The sequence below is a fragment of the Anolis sagrei genome, chromosome 2 (assembly GCF_037176765.1).
Source record: "Anolis sagrei isolate rAnoSag1 chromosome 2, rAnoSag1.mat, whole genome shotgun sequence".
Taxonomy (NCBI): domain Eukaryota; kingdom Metazoa; phylum Chordata; class Lepidosauria; order Squamata; family Dactyloidae; genus Anolis; species Anolis sagrei.
This window is the reverse complement of record NC_090022.1, coordinates 75,844,582-75,856,531: the sequence shown is the minus strand read 5'-3', so window position 1 is coordinate 75,856,531 and position 11,950 is coordinate 75,844,582. Positions and strand designations below refer to the sequence as shown.

Here is an 11,950-nt window from a genome sequence, read left to right as displayed (position 1 = left end):
ATATGCCGCGGCAATAAAAGCCGCAAAGAAAACTTTCTTTGCGGCCACTATTGCGTCTGCAAAAAACCGTCCGGCGGAGTTGTTTCGGATTGTCAGAGGTCTTTTAACTCCCCCTACCTCAGGCGGGAGCCCTGACAACTCGGACACGCGCTGTGAAGCATTTGCTCGGTTCTTTGCAGACAAAGTCGCTTTGATCCGTTCTGGGCTGGACGCCTCATTAAATGCAGTCTCTGTGGATGTGACACAAGCACCTGTCTGTCCTATTTTGATGGATTCTTTTCAGTTTGTGAAACCCGAGGATGTGGACAAGATACTTGGAGGAATGAGGCCTACCACATCCATCCTAGACCCCTGCCCATCCTGGCTTCTGAAAGAGGCCAGAGGGGGATTGGCCGAGTGGGTAACGGTGGTGGTTAATGCCTCCCTTCGGGAAGGCACGATTCCAGCGAGCCTAAAACAGGCTATTATAAAGCCGCTGTTGAAGAAACCATCACTGGACCCCACTAAATTTGACAACTTTCGGCCTGTTTCCAATCTTCCCTTCTTGGGCAAAGTCATGGAAAGCGTGGTGGCCTCACAACTCCAGGTATTCTTGAGAGACACGGATTATCTGGATCCGGCACAGTCTGGCTTCAGACCGGGGCATGGTACCGAGACGGTCTTGGTCGCCTTAGTGGATGATCTCCGCCGGGAGCTAGACAGGGGGAGTGTGTCCCTGTTGGTGCTCCTGGACCTCTCAGCGGCCTTCGATACCGTCGACCACGGTATTCTTCTGGGACGCCTTGCAGAGATGGGCCTTGGGGGCACTGCTTTGCGGTGGCTCCAGTCATTTCTGGAGGGTCGTACCCAGAAGGTGTCATTGGGGGACTCCTGTTCAACACCACAGCCTTTGACCTGTGGTGTTCCTCAGGGTTCCATACTGTCTCCCATGCTGTTTAACATCTACATGAAGCCGCTGGGTGAGATCATCCGGAGTTTCGGGGTGCGGTGTCACCTGTACGCAGATGACGTCCAACTCTGTCACTCCTTCCCACCTGCTACTAAGGAGGCTGTCGAAGTCCTGAACCGGTGCCTGGCTGCTGTGACGGTCTGGATGAGGGCGAACAAACTGAAATTAAATCCAGACAAGACGGAGGTACTCCTGGTCAGTCGCAAGGCCGAACAGGGTATAGGGTTACAGCCTGTGCTGGACGGGGTCGCACTCCCCTTGAAGGCGCAGGTTCGCAGCTTGGGTGTGACCCTGGACTCATCGCTGAGCCTGGATCCCCAGGTTTCAGCGGTGACCAGGGGAGCATTTGCACAGCTTCGGCTCGTGCGCCAGCTGCGCCCGTATCTTGGGAAGTCTGACTTGGCCACGGTGGTACACGCTTTGGTCACATCCCGCCTCGACTACTGCAACGCTCTCTACGTGGGGCTGCCCTTGAAGACGGCCCGGAAGCTCCAGCTAGTCCAGCGCGCGGCAGCCATGTTGTTAACCGGAGCGGGACGCAGGGAGCGCACAACGCCCTTGCTGTCCCAGCTCCACTGGCTGCCGATCAGCTACCGGGCCCAATTCAAGGTGCTGGTGCTAACCTACAAAGCCCTAAACGGTTCCGGCCCAAAATACCTTGAGTACCGCATCTCGGCCTACGAGCCCACGAGGACCTTGAGATCATCCGGGGAGGCCCTTCTCTCGGTCCCGCCTGCCTCACAGGCACGCTTGGCGGGGACTAGAGAGCGGGCCTTCTCGGTGGTGGCCCCCCGGCTGTGGAACTCCCTCCCTGCTGAAGTTAGACAGGCGCCCTCCCTCATGGCCTTCCGTAAGGGCCTGAAAACCTGGCTCTTCGAAAAAGCCTTTAATTAAGTGCTATGTTTTGGTATGACCACCGGAATGGACTATGACGACGAGATGGATTACGACCCAAACAAGACGAAGCGGATTTTTAGTTTAATTAGTTGTGTGTTAGTAAGATGTGTGTTATGCTCCTGATTACTGTAACTGTTGTCTTTATGTTCTATGTTCTGTACACCGCCACGAGTCGCCTCCGGGCTGAGAGTGGCGGTTAACAAATGCAAATAATAAATAATAAATAAATAAATTACTATTTTCCCTAGAGATGATCAGTCCTTTAAAAGTGTAGTCCTCCATGACAATTTTAGTCTTTTTCCATTTGAGGGGCTAGAAGAAGAGCTATCATATGGCAAGCCTTTGGGAATTTTAGCATTCGGAACAGGTGAAAATGCTTTTGGGTCCAAACTGGCTGAAAAGTCCAAAACAGAATTGCTTTATTTTCTTCTTTTGCAGATCTTTGACTGATAACTTTAGAGGGTGTTCTGAATCTTTGGAAATATACCTATGCTCACCAATGCACCAAAGTATGTGTGGACTGTGTAATCACTTTTGTGGACTACCACTCTCAGAATTCCCCAGCTTCTGTGTCCTTACTGGCTGAGGGATTCTGGCAGTCGTTGTTTAAAAATGATGTTATTACGTTCCAGATATATCACAAGGCATGTTTTTCTGCCAATGAAGGGGCCACCTCACAAGTGGTACATAATAAATGCAGCACCCTCTTTTCTGTTTATTAATTGTAACGCTTTGCCAGCGGCTTTTGCAGCCTGAAAAACCAGGCTCTGGAACTCTCTTTCTCTCAAACCAGTATCTCCTCTCACTTGTCCCCTCCCGCTCCAGCCATCCGGGAAGCTTTCAACGGCCTTTCTAAAATGGAGCTGCCTGAAATGAACTCTATAAAGTACTAATATATTATCAGAGCTTGTACATATTGGCTGTGTAGATCTGTGCAGTGCCCTTGGCTCATCTCTTCAAAATAGTATCAAGTTGTCTTGAAAGAAAGAGAGAGAGATGGAGAGAGAGAACTCCTTTTCAGGGACAAGGGATTTTTAAAGTTTTATCTTATTAACAAGCTCTATGATAAAACATGGAGTTCAAAGTTACAGAAAGAGAAGCAAAATAGCAGAACGGAGGAAGGGGATGGGGATAAGGGAAGCGAGAAAAGAGAGCGAGCAGAGTCTGTTTGTGTGACATTGAATTGAGTCCATAGCATTTCTATTTCAACTACTAGGCCCAGTGATTGAAGGAAGAGAAATGCCACTTTATGCCGATACTAATGTAATTATGAACAATTTGTTGTTTCTAAAGGAAAGATGTGCCAGGCGTGGCATGCTTGTAAGTAGTTCAACTGAGTGTTTTGGGGCCTCTGAAGAACACCCAACAGCAAACCTCTTTAGACTAATCTTGGGTTGCTGTAGAGCATAGTTAACTTGAAGGCACATAACAAGAAGATAGGGAGGTAGCAATCCAAGGTGCAATGCTTTATCTCCTGATATGAATGAATGACACTGACTCACTTGTTCCACAGTAGTCCCCTGGCTAGATTTGAGCGGGCAGTGGAGGAAAGGCAAACTCCCTTTGGCTTATTGTCTCATCAGTTTCTCACCAGACAGGCATCCAGTTTTGCATCCTTGACTCATCCCAGGTGGAGACAGCGAAGGGTGTGACAAAGGGAAATCAAACATCTGTAATCATGGTCCTTTCCTCTAAGTGGATGTTCCTTTTTTTGTCTTTCCTCCCCAAAATTGCTTTGCTTACCTTGGAAAGAAAGGTATCAATTGAAAGCTGAGTGGGAGGACAAGTTAACAGATCATGGCATCTGTCTTAACTGCACTTTTCCACTTACAAAGAAGGCTAGCTGTTTTACTGGAGTAATGGTTGGCTCTTCGAGGCCGTTTGGTTCTATTGTATTCTATTGACTGTGTGTGTTTCAGGAAACTGTAAGTAATCTTGGAAAGGAGCCCAAGGCCATCTAGCCCAACTGTTGACAATAGACTTCTCACAACCTCTGAGGATGCCTGCCATAGATGTGGGCGAAATGTCAGGAGATAATGCTTCAGAAACTCCTTTATGTTTTTGTACACTTTGGGACTCCAGAAACAGTATCTATCTGAGAGCTTTGGATTCAGACAAGATGTCTGTGGTGGTGGTATACATTGAGGATAGAAGTTGCATAAATCCCCATAGGGCATTTAGAGGGTCCTGAATTTTGGTATTTCTGAAGTGGGGATGAGAGAAAGTCTTAACTCTTGATAATTACAGTGAGTATCATTAAAGCCTTCACCATTAGAAACATATAATTGGAAGAGACCCCAAGGGCCATCCAGTCCAACCTTATTCGGCCTTGGAGGGACACGCCAACAAAGTGATATCGAGCTAGAATATCACTTCATCTTTGGAAGAACAGCTGGACTCCAGGTTGGGGTTTCAGAGGCAAAAAAGGTTATTCCTGGGGTGGAAGGGGCAGCGGAGTGAAACCGAGATAGCCATTAGTCTTAGAATTCTCCCAGGAGAAGAATGACACAATTTTTGAGGCGATCTGTTGACGCAGATACGGGGGGCCAGAGGGGTTTCCGTATCTGCAGTTTAAGGGAGCGCAGTTTCTGCCTCCCTGGGACGCGAAAATCACATCCCAGGAGGGCCGGCAGTCATCTGCAGCCCAGGAGACGATAGGTTTATTGAAATAGAAGTTGAGGTAGTAAAGAGACACAAATTAACACAATGGAGATGGAAAAGATTACAATTAATTGATACTTTTTTATTGGGGGGATTAGTTACAATGTTAGGAAGGGGAAAAGGCAAAGAAATGAGAAGCCTTCTGAGTTGCAGCTGCTGCTGGGGCCACATTCATGTGGTTGGCCCAAGCGGGGCAATGGAGAACTGAGGAACTCCCTGCTGTGGGTCAGACCAACTTGAAGGCAGGGAATTCTGGGTTCGGCCTCAAAAGCATTCCTGACAAATGGCCATTCAGCCTCTGTTTAAAAGCCTCCAGAGAAGGAGACTCCTCCACACTTTGAGGGAGCATATTCTCCCATTAAACAATTATTGCCTTCAGGAAGTTCTTCCTAATGTTTATGTGGAATCTTTTTTTCCTGCAATTTGAATCCATGGCTCCGTGTTCTAGTCTCTGGAGCAGCATAAAAACAAGCTTGCCCCTCCTCAATGTGACATTCTTTAAAATATTTACACATGGCTAGTTGGTGGGCTGAATGGTAGAAATCCCCCCAGTAACATCTTGGTGCCCATTCCTTGCAAGCAGAGTGTGCTCCTGGCTCTGCAGCTACATTTCAAAGCCTGCGCTGTGCTTCTGGCCACCGGGGATGCTTTCCAGCAAAACCACCTGCTGACATGGTTGTGATCTTTCCTATTAGATGAAAGCTTGGCATCTGTCACCTCTGCAGTGTTTTCCCCAAACAAGGCTAATATGACATATTTCATCTGGTGCTGCTCTCAAAAATGGTCATCTGATGGAAACTGTAGAGGATACGATCAGTGTAGTATTTCAGCCCACAAGTGTCTCACTTACTTACATTCAAATGCTCATCAATAGATTCTTTCAAATCCCCAGCTGTAATTATACTATTTATTAAAATATGTACAGCTTGACCTACATCCAAGGATCTCAGGACAGCAAACAATAACATAAATTTAAATACCTTAAAACAAGGATAATTTAAACAGACTGAAGTCATATCTAAAACTTTCACCAGTGAACAGAAACCTGTTTAAAACCAGCTACGTTTTCAAACAACACAAGTGTGCAGATTTTGATGAAATCAATTAGGATCCAAAGACTTTGCTAAAAAGCCATGTTTTTACTTGGCACCAGAAGAACGTCAGTGTTGGCACCGACCGGGCCTCTAATGAGATTCCTCTAATTCCACAACTGGGTCTGAAACAGATTAGAAGGCCGCTTCCCACACCATCACAGATCGGCAAGATTCCCCCCTTCCTCCTTCCTTCGTGTTTTCAGTTCAGACATTTAAAATGAAGCACTCGCCTGGCCGACTGCAAACCTCCTCCCACCAGAATGAATTATGAGATATTCATACAGCATACTTCTTTGAGATGCTCTCTGATCTTTGGATGGTTCACAGATGAAAACTGGGACGTGTGGCCAAACAACAAGACGGCAAAAGTTATTAATGGAAGAGAACACACAGGCCAGGCAGGAACTGTTTGCTTTAGCCTGAGCCTACTTACTGGAAAAGACAAGATTCCCCTCCCCAATCTAACAGAGTGCAAAATACCTTTGTGCTTTGAACTCAAGTTTGAAGCAACAGCAGTAAGCCGATGGTGAAGGGGGAAGTGGGAGAGGAAAAGAGACATTTGGACACTTTGATAGCAATGGAGGAAGTGGGAGGACAGAGGATTAATTTAAATTTGTCCCTTGTTAATCAGGATAGCAGGAGGTTAAGTGCTTTTTCAGGGCCTTGCAAATAAATAAATAAATAAAAAAGGTGATGCTTTGTAAATTAAGAATTGTTGTTCTTTTAAAAGAAGGCCCCAGTGGCACAGTGGGTTAAACCGCTGAGCTGCTGAACTTGCTGACCGGTTCAAATCCAAGGAATGGGGTGAGCTCCCCGTTAACCCCAGATTCTGCCAACCTAGCAGTTCGAAAACATGCAAATGTTAGATCAATAGGTACCGTTCTGGCAGAAAGGTAACAGCATTCCATGCAGTCATGCTGGCCACATGACCTTGGAGGTGTCTACGGACAACACCGGCTCTTTGGTTTAGCGATTGAGATGAGCACCAACCCTCAGAATCAGACACTGCTGGACTCAATGTCAGGGGGAAAACTTTATCAACCTTTACTAAAAACTTTAGTAGGTTTGGTTCATTTGTGTTATTCTGTGCCTTCAAGTTGTTTCAATTTGTGGTCACCATGACATGGTTGTTTTGACAAGAATGCCTTGATATTCTGAGTTATATGGCTGTGTGAAAGGGCCCTTAGATAAACAAGAGGTTGGATGGCTATCTGTTGGGAGTGCTTTGATTAGTACAAAGTACAGACTACAGCAGGGCTGGGCCAACTTGGGCCCTCTGGGTGTTTTGGACTTCAACTCCCACCATTCCTCACAGCCTCAGGCTCCTTCTTGTTCCCCCTCAGCCGCTTAAGCCTGAGGCTGTGAGGAATGGTGGGAGTTGAAGTCCAAAACACCCAGAGGGCCCAAGTTGGCCCAGGCCTGGACTACAGTATATACAGAACGGGCCTCAGGCGCCGTGGGAGGGCTCTCCCTTCCGCCCAATAGGAGGCGCGAGGACGGGCGCGGCCTCTAGGCCTCGACTCTGGACCAAAAAGGGGAAAACGCCAGAGGAGGCCGAACTACTCCCCCCCAAAAAGGGCGTGGCCTGAGGAGCGTGTATGTATATGTAGATATATGCTGAGGGGCGTGGCTTGGCTGGGCGAGGGGGCGTGCCCAACGGCCCGGAGTAGGGGGAGCCTGCGCTCGCTCGCGCGCACGCACGCACGAGGGAGAGGGCGAGAGGCGGAGCCCCGCGGGTTGGGTCGGCCTGCCTCGAGCCAAAGCGGGCAGACTCTGCCGAGCTGCGCTGTGCTGCGGCTCGGCCTGGGTGGAGGGGAGGAAAAAAAAAAGAGGAAGGTGCTGGCTGCTGTGATTGGCTACTGCTGCGGCGGCGGCGCTCGTGCCGGCGGTTGCTAGGCTCCTCGCGCGCCGCCCCTCACCCCCCCCTCCCGCAGGTACGTGTCGTGCGCGGTCGCCGCCGTTGCGCCTGCTCCCTCAGTCGCTCGGTCACTGTGCCGGTGGCGAGCCCCCGGGAGGAGGGAGCGGCCTCCGCTCGGGCCCCAACGTCGCAGTGGGAGGGATGAGAGGAAGCGAGGGAGGCCGAGAGAGAGGGAGTGAGCGCCGCAGTAGGTGAGCCCTGAGGCCTGTCGGCGTCGCCAGCGGCAGGCCCTCCTGGCAGGCCGGGCGTGGAGGGACTCCTCGGGCCTCCTCGTCCTCCTGCTCCCTCCCGAATCCCCTCCTCCCCGTGAGGGCCTCTCACCTTGGGCCCGGAGGCAGGTGGACGGGAGCTGCGGGGCCGGCAGGTGCAATGGGGGGGGGGCGGGCAAGGAGGGCTCCTAGGTGGCTGCCTGGCCTCGGAGGGATGGGCCACTGGCAGGGAGCAGAGAAACCCCCTGAGGCGCCTGTTCAGCCATGGCCTTTCGGGGGAGTTGTAGGCCCTCTCTTCCCACGCCGCTCTGCAGCTGCCTGCCATGTTGTTGAGGAATGGGAGCCCTGCCTTGGTGGGGGGCTCAGGGCGGAGAGGCGCTTCAAGACCAGGCCGGGAGTCCCAGGAATCTCCTAGGCCCCTGCCACCCAGCTGAATCAAATCCCACATTTTCATGCTTTGAACTGGAATATAGGGCAGTGTGAACTGCGATAGTAACCCAGGGCCCTTCCACATAGCCATATAACCCAGAATATATAACCACAAATACTGACCACAAAACTCAAGATGTTTTTATTGCTGCTAGTATATTGTCTGATTGTTTTAATCAGTTATAACTGTGATATTATGTGGTAAATTTGTGTATTGTATATTGCATTGTATGTTGTAATTGTTAGGCATCGAATTGTGCCTTTTGTAAGCCGCCCTGAGTCCCCCCAAGGGGGTTGAGAAGGGCGAGGTAGAAGCACCCCAAATAAATAAATAAACATCAAGGCGGAAAATCCCACATCTGAGTGTGGACTCAGATAACTCAGTTCACAGCAGATACTGTGGGATAGTCAGCCTTTAAATTCTGTGACATAGGGCTATGTGGAAGGTCCTTGGGTTACCCGAGTCCACACTGCCATATATTCCAGTTCAAAGCAGATAATGTGGGGTTTTATTCAACTGTGTGGAAGGCCCCCCAGTTCAAAGCAGATATTGTGGGGTTTTCTGCCTTGATATTCTGGATTATCTGGCTGTGTTGAAGGTCCCATAGAAGGCCTCTTTTTTTGTGCGGGAACTCAGCAGGACCTAATAGGGTCCAGATCCACTCCCCCCCCCCCCCCTTGCAGAAGAAAGGGGCAGGCAGGCAGGGTGGTTAGAGACGAGTACAGTAAGAGCGGCCATGCTCATTTTCGGAGTGTAAGATGAAATTGGCCCATAAATATTCTTCTGTCTTCATTGCAGTATCTCTATGAGATAATTATGAGCTGTTTTTGTGGTCAGTATTTTATGGCTTGTACTTTTACAACTGGAACTGCAGTGAACTTTTTAATTGCTAGATTAGAGATGTTTCTGTAAACACATGTTAATGTATTGGGGTTGCTGTAGCCCACTTAGAAGAGCAATGATTTCCACGGAATGGATGGATTCATATCTGGATAGATTAATAGGGCCCTTTCCACACAGCTGAATAAAATCCCAAATCTGCTTTGAACTGGAATATATGGCAGTATGGACTAAGATAATCTAGTTCATAGCAAATATTGTGGGAATTTCTGCCTTGATATTCTGTGTTATTTGGCTGTGTGGAAGGCCCCTAGGTTTTCCTTATGGTTGCCATAAAGTTGCAAATGACTTGTTAGCACACAACAAGATTCAGTATAGGTTAGAATAAATACCAGTTTGTTTAAAACAGATTAAATAACAGTTTGTTTAAAGTTCAGTTTATTCACCAGGGATGTTCTATAATATCTATAGTCTTGTAAAGTTATTCCTTGAAACCATTATTCTTGTACATAATGCCATCATGATACCAGTAAGTGTTCACTGTTCCACCTCATGCAGAACGAGCGCTGCATTCCAGAAGCTTAATCTAGTGCAGGCATCCAGTACAATTTATTTTAAAAAATCCCTCTATATATTTAGAAGCAACGTGTAAGGGCACGTTCTAACAGCAGCATTCTTGAACGGGTACTGTGGGCTTAATTGAAAGTGTAGTAGCAGCACTGGAAAAGGCAGATATCATATCATTACACAGCACTGATTTTGCAATAATTTGCTCTGATACCCTCTGGTCATGGGAAGCTAAGCAGGGCCAGCCCAGGTTACAGCTTGGCTGGGAAACTGCCAGTTAATGCCAGGTGCTGAAGGCGATATTTCAGAAGAAGTCAGTGGCAAAACCACCTCTGAGAATTCCTTGTCTTAAGAAAATCTTAGGAAGCTCTTGAGGTCACCATAAGTCAAAAGGTGGCTTGAAGGCACATACACAAGCTCACATATGGATGATCAGGGAACCAATGTGAACTGAAGTGGCTGATGGTTGCTTTCTGCTGGAATTAGATATATCACATTAATACTTTGAACTTCTTAATAGAGCACATCCATAGGTTTGAAGTTGCAAGCTGCCTGAGTCCCCTTAGGGGTAGAGAAAGGCGGGGTATAAATAAGGTAAATAAATAATTTCAGAAATAACCTCTGACAACATCTGAATATACACTAATCATATTTTTGCTCAGTAAATAACATAGAAAGTACTGCAGTAGTTGCTTTTGGGGTAAGAACAACATTTGGAACCTTCAATAAATGTTTTAAGATAATTCAGTGTTTTAAGGCCAGAAATATTTTCTCTTCATAGTGCAACATTATAACATTTCCCCCTACTCATAAAACTATTGGTAATCTGCATGCATGTTTTATAGAAATACATATTTCATTTTATAATCAAATGCATTATACTACAAAGAAGCTTTATGAACAAAAGGGATCGATGAGGCTAGTTTTTTCCCAATGGAGCATTTGCTTTTTTGAGAACTTGGAATGGCCTTGTCTTCATTATGCTTTGTGTTTTGTCATGTGGTGCATTGGAGCTTTAAAACTAGGTCTTGGCCCTTTGTGTGTATGAGAGAGAGCACAGCATGACTTTCTCCTGTTGCTGGGGGTTTCTCCATTTATAGTACACAGTGGGAAAGTTGTGTTGTAAACAACTTCCGCATCAATTCAAGTCACTTGCTGATTTTGAGATAGAAATATGACACAGATGTTTCAATGGTTTATGAATTTTAATATGGTTGTTTCTGGGTATTTGTATGAGTCAGCATTATGTAGTGATTTAAATGTTGGGACTATGACTCTGGAGACCAGTTTGAATCTGTGCTCAGCCTTGGAAACCAATTGGGTAACTTGTGGCAAGTGACATTCTCTCAGCCTCAGAGAACGATGAAGACAACCCCCACCCCTGAACAAATCTTGCCAAGAAAGCCCTCTGATAGCATTGGGAAGCAGGTGGGAAACAACTTGAAGGCACAACACAACAACAGTACTTGGGAGTGAGAGAGAAATGTCTTTTTCTTTACTATTGATTTGTAAAGCAATTCCCTACCTCCTTGCCCTAAAGATCCCCTGTTGATAACTGTTTAAGATTTTCAGTGGTGATACAGCGTTTGAATTGTTCTGAAGAAAAATAGGAGTATCCTTATGCACCAAGGCATGAGTGCAATGTGTAGTAAAGTAAAATATATCACTGGGGATTGCTATCTCCTCATGAAAGAGCCATTTCCAACGTGGTTCAAACTACATGGGACTCTCCTCTTTATTTTAATTTTTATAAAGTTTAGGAGCTGACTCCTGGGCCAGTGTTGGCAGTTGTCAGGGGCTTGGGGAAACAGAAGTCTGTATCCTATTTCTTCTGCACCCTCAAAAAATTTCCAGCAAAGAAACCCTTTAGCTCCTGGTTTTCATTTCCCCTGATTTAGTCCCATAGAGACTTCTCACCTCAATAGAAAATAATGAAAATGAGTCATTTGTGCACCCCCAGGCTTTGGGTAGTTTGACTGCCCAAACTGATTACTGCCAAAAAAGAAAAATATGAGAAGGCAATGTCAAAATGGCCTTAGGCCTGCTTGCCTTCTGCTCTCAGACTGCAACCTGTATTCCAGGATAGACCTTTGTAATGTGATAGAGATTTAATGAAAACAAAAGATTGAAATTGACAGTTTAAAAGTCCTAGCACCCAATTCACAGTGTACCAGTGCAATTTTAACTCAATTACGGGTCCATATAAATAGGCCAGCCTTCAAGGCTCAGGTAAAGCCTGGTGAGCAGGCTTCTACAAGTGCAGGGCTGCTACCAAGTTGGTTTTATTTGCAGCCTTATTGGGTTGCTATAGGTTTTTTTGGGCTATATGGCCATGTTCTAAAGGCATTTTCTTCTGACGTTTCACCTGCATCTATGGCAAGCATC

At 46.9% G+C, this 11,950-nt stretch overlaps 1 protein-coding gene across 2 annotated transcripts in view; it reads left to right on the top strand.

Moving 5' to 3' along the window:
• The first annotated feature begins 7,310 nt into the window (after positions 1–7,310).
• DAG1 (dystroglycan 1) overlaps positions 7,311–11,950 on the top strand; it is an 85,662-nt gene continuing 81,022 nt past the window's right edge. The window contains exon 1 of one of the 2 annotated variants that reach the window (XM_067463641.1): positions 7,311–7,535. The gene's annotated coding sequence lies outside the window, so the exon portion shown is untranslated. Of the gene's footprint in view, positions 7,536–7,566; positions 7,711–11,950 lie in introns of those variants that run through there. The other variant, XM_060765708.2, reaches the window with a different exon arrangement.